Source organism: Peromyscus leucopus, chromosome 13 (genome assembly GCF_004664715.2).
Source record: "Peromyscus leucopus breed LL Stock chromosome 13, UCI_PerLeu_2.1, whole genome shotgun sequence".
NCBI classification, from domain to species: Eukaryota; Metazoa; Chordata; class Mammalia; order Rodentia; family Cricetidae; genus Peromyscus; species Peromyscus leucopus.
In genome coordinates this window covers 20,537,000-20,542,087 of record NC_051074.1, presented here as the reverse complement: position 1 = coordinate 20,542,087, position 5,088 = coordinate 20,537,000, and the positions used below count along the sequence as shown (strand labels likewise).

The 5,088-nt window shown below is 40.7% G+C and overlaps 1 pseudogene; it reads left to right on the top strand.

Moving 5' to 3' along the window:
- Nucleotides 1-4,264: 4,264 nt before the first annotated feature.
- Nucleotides 4,265-4,870, top strand: LOC114696337 (annotated as a pseudogene).
- The last annotated feature ends 218 nt before the right edge of the window (nucleotides 4,871-5,088 follow it).

Here is a 5,088-nt window from a genome sequence, read left to right as displayed (position 1 = left end):
TCTCTCAATTTTGAGATACCATGCCATCCTTTATTGGAGTGAAAGGGACATGGAGCGTGCTAGTCTGACTCCACGGCTTTGCCCCTTTGATGGTAAAGGCAAGAAGTCATGGTCCGCATGCCTATAGTGTATGGTTTAGGTGTAAACAATATCCCCATCTCCCATCCTCAGCCGCTGGTCATTCTTTGTTCTACAAATCAGGCTGTGTCTCCTTTCCTAGAGTCACACTCCGTGGTGGCTTGGGATTGGTGAGTTTCCTGATAAGGAGACAGAAAAAAAAAAAAAAAACTATAGAAATAGTTGCTGTTTCTAAGAGTAAAGAAACACTGAAGTGTCTCCTTGTTTTAATTATCACATAGCTATGTAGCCCATTTTGATGAAGCAGCATCCTGTAAAGAGAAGTGGGAGAAACTGTACAGGGTGCAGAAATCATTGCTGTTTCAAAGCCAGGGATGGAGAGAAGTGGGAGAGGGTAAGTCCATGAAGTCAGCACAGCTTTTTCCCCTCTTATATCACTTTATAGCCAGTGTAGAGAACAATACAGCTGGAAAGAACTGAGCAGGGAATACATATTATTCTCAAAACTTGGTTCAAATAGATAAATATAGTAAATCTCTAAAAACTGTAATCTAAGTAACTGAATAATTTAATTCAACTTTTCCTAAAAAGATTTTAGGCTGTTGCATTGATTTGCCCAGAGGAAGGTACTGGTGTTTGTGTCCTCAACAACTTGTATTAACAACTAGTTCATGCATTGGGTTTACCTTGTCTTTTCTCTATAGTTTTCTCTGTCTCTTCACTCATGCCTCTCCACAGCACCCACAAATGCAGTTTACCCAATTTCAGTTTTTCTCTTATTCAAGCAGTAGACCTTGTATCTTAGAGCTAAATATTCATTGGCATTTTCTAAACATTCCCTGTCACTCTATTATGTAAAAGGCTTCATTGTAAATATGTGACTTTGCCTGTTACATTGTGAAATCAATGAATGAGAAGGTGCCAAGGGCTTCCCAGCTAGTAAGTCATTCATGTACAGCTATTGAAGCTTTCCTGAATTAACTCTTAAATCCCACACTACCCATTCTTACCTCACTTCAAACTGTCTTACTTTTTTATGGTCATCAACAGAAGATATAGGTTACTTCTCAGGAGGAAAAATGATGAAGATCTTCACCTATATGGTCATCACTCATACTGTAACACTTTGGGTTAAAATGGGAAATACAATTTTTTTCTCAAAAATATAATTGAAAAGAACAATGAGCTTGGAATCAGATCTGACCCTATTAAGTTCTATGGCATTGGCCAAGCCATGTAACCAAAGGTTATTAACTTTTGCAACAGAAATTTAAGGAGATTGTATTAGACTCATCTTTCAAAGCTTTAGGCCTAACAAAGCATTAGTTTCATGTAATATTAAGAAAAGACTATTTCATTTCATTCAATAGAGACTTAATGATTGTCTACCATATCTTAAGAGGATGAGCCAGGATAAATAATCTTGGATGTTGTTTAGGTAGAGAGGGCATTAAAAACAGGAGAGGGCAAAGGTTAAGTAGAATATAATGACAAAATCCAAAATTAGGATATAAATCAATCAAAGACAGAATGAGTCAGAAGCAACATTGAAAAGCTATCCGGGAATTTTCAAGGGCTATTTTAAAAACAAGTTCAGAGACAGACTATATGCCAAATAGAAAAAGTTACAAGGATTCTAAATAAAGACATTCTGGTGAAATTGCTGAAAATCAACAATAGAGTTAGAGGAGCAAGGTCACACACAAAAGAATGAGAACAGACCACTGACTTCTCAAAATAGCAAGAAAATTCTCACTACAGTGGAATAAAACCTTTAAAACTGCCAAGAGGCCCAGGTGTGGTGGTACATACTTATAACCCCAGCATTCAGAGGCTGAAGCAGGAGGATTGCTCTAAATTCAAGGTAAGTCTAGACTACATGAGTTCCAGACCAACCATGGCTACATAAAGAGATCATATCTCAGAAAGAAAGAAAGGAAGAAAGGAAGGAAGGAAGGAAGAAAGGAAGGAAGAAGAGAGAGAGAGATAGGAGAGAGAGGAAGAGAGAGGGGGAGGGAGAGAAAAGAGATTACCTTTCAACAATGAAGCAAAAATAAGGACAGTGTTTACAAACTCAAGTGAATTCACTACGAGTATGTATTTGCAGAGGACATTTTTACTGCTAGGGAATGAGCCCCCATGCAGAAGCCAAGAAGTAGAAAGGAATGAAGTTAGCTTATATTCAAAAATGTTAGCTGCATGAGAATAATAATGTGAATTTTTAGTAGACTTTTACTTTAGCAGTCAAAGGGACAATAAATGGAGTTTTAAAATAACTTGTACTACTATGAAAAATATCTAAAATTTAATTTTAGGTTTTAATGATGTAAATGTATTTGTTAAACCATTCCAGGGTGAATACTAGAATAAACAGCTCAGGTAACTTCCAAGAATAAGAAAGAAAAATACAAGATAAAACTACTTATTTGATCAAGAATAAAGGCAAAAAGGTTAGGAAAAAACAGCAACAACAACAAAACAAAAGAAAAAAAAAAACAAGCCTAGAATAGCCCTAGCACATAGGAATCATTTAAAAATATTGGCATGAAAAATGGTTTATTCATCAAGGAACAAATGAATAAATACACAACCTGACATTCCTAGGATATGAGACAAAATCAATCAATCAATCAGCTTCTATACACTGCCAGTTTGGGGGCTGTGGTTTAGAGATCTCAGGTAGATGGAGTTATACAGGGAGACAATTCTATATTGGTCCTCAGGTTTAGCTTCTTTGAAATCTTGAATGTGAACTCTCTCTCCTTTATCCATGTGGTACACTTCCCTCCAGGTGTGTCGGCTAAGGTACAGCATCCGTCCACCGCTGTTCTGCTGTTTGTTGGTACACTAGGATTTCCCCATTTCCCACACGTTTAGGCAGAAGTCATTTAAATTTTTCACTCCATTTCAGTATTCTTGAATGCTACTTACCACATAAGACTGTACTTGATGACTGCCTTGATCAGCAAAGGATTTGAGTTGTGCCAGTCCCTCTCTCTACTAGATCCCCAGGCAGAACAGCTGCCAAACTTAATCTTGCTTTTGGTAATGAATTCATTTGTCTCATTTGTATGCAACTCAGGCTGACTAACCCCAACTTTAAAGGAAAATGAGGGCTGATCTCTTTAAAGAGAGTGAATATGGAGCAGCCTGATCCCTGAGAGGCTCCAAGAGATTGAAGTTGTTCGAGTCTCACCCCCAGGCTTTTACAAGGTAAAGCCACGCAATCAGGAAGAGATTTGACCATCCTGTCAATCAAAGACGCTGCCAGCCAACCTCACTCATTGCAATTGATTAGCCGAAGGGACTTATCTTAGGAGAGTAAAAAGAGCATGCTAAGAATCAGCTCTGTTCAGTCTCTTAATCTTTTTGAGCCTCAATTTACTCATCTGTGAAGAAGAAAGGATTCAAACATAATCACCTACAAGCCTGGTTTGTGAAACTTTGCTGAGCATCAAAATTACCCCGAGAAATTATCAACCAGACTGCCCAGCCCACCCCCATAGTTTCTGATGCAGTGTTTCTCAGGAAGACCCTGTGAGCCTCTATTTCCAGCAAGTTCTCTTACTGAGGCCACTGGTACAGAGACCATACTTGGAAGCTCTGCTCTGTGGAGGTCTCTTTTCGCTAAATTGTACTCTAAAGCACTGAAAAAAAATTAAAATACAGGATTACACTTAATATTAAGTGAATATGTAAAGCATCTTCTGCTAATTTGCATAAGTATCACATGCATTATCATACCTCAATGGTGCCCTGTAGATAAGAATCATTTATAATTCTTAATATCTGCCTTTAACAGTTAGTAAGCAGCCTTGGCATACAATTTATTTTTCTCAAGCAAAAATGCCCTTCACAAAAATCTGTTAAATGTGCAAGGCTGGCCCTTTACACATGCAGTAAAAATAGTCATTTATATGTTCATTGGCACCAGAAAAAAAAATTCAACTCAGAAATTTACCTGTCTGACCAGCTCCTCACACCTAGAATCAGTTATGCATTTGGATGAAAACTGAACTGAGTTCTATTAAAATTCATAAATCCCCAAATAGAGAAAAAAAATCTTGTTAGCCAGCTACCTATTACTGCAAGTGATTTTATCAAATTATTTCTAAAATCCAATTGTTTTTAAGAAAAAGGCCAGGTGGGACTCAGTTGCAGGCCGGAGCAGAGTAAGCAGCTGCAGATGGGCCGGGCAGGACCCGGGACAGGGAAAACCAAGGGGCCTGAGCGGCTGCCCTGCCCAATAGCAAATCAGGCTCCTGGGACCATGGGCCTCACGCTGGGAGTTGTGCACAAGAGCTGCTTGGAGAAATGGCTGTCTTCCTCCCATACCAGCTACAGCGAGCTGTGCCACACTGAGTTCGCAGTTGAAAAGCAGCCCCGACCTCTCACAGAGTAACTGAAGGACCCAGGGCCTCGCACTGAGAAGCGGACGCTGGGCTGTGATATGGTGTGTGCTTCGTGTTCATCACACCACTGGCTGCCATCTCAGGTTGGCTCTGCCTTCGAGGGGCCCAGGACCACCTCCGTCTGGCTGTGGGGCTCATCGCCCTCACCGTCACCCTCTTCACCATCTATGTGCTCTGGACACTGGTCCCTTCCCGATACCATTGCCAGCTGTTCTCAGAATGGAGGAAGACAAATAAGAAAGCCTGCCTGAGGATTCGGGAAGCAGATGGCTCCGAGGCACCCCACCACTCCTTGCTGGCTGCTGGACTCTTTAAAAAGGTGGCAGAGGAGACCCCTGTGTGAAGAACTGACTGGCAGGGCGCTGAGGTAGTGAAGAGACACCAGAGACAGATGACGATGCCTTGGTGTTTGGAAGGATGGAAGCTGCCTGACCTTTCATGCACAGCCACGATGCTTCTCAGGCCAAGAGCCACAGCAAGCAGAGCCTGCTCCGTGCTCCTTGTGAACAGATTTTCAAGGGTTTTGTTTTATCCATTGTTGTACATGGCCAGGACAAATGGACAGACCCAAGCTTTGGATGGAGCAGGCACGCTTATC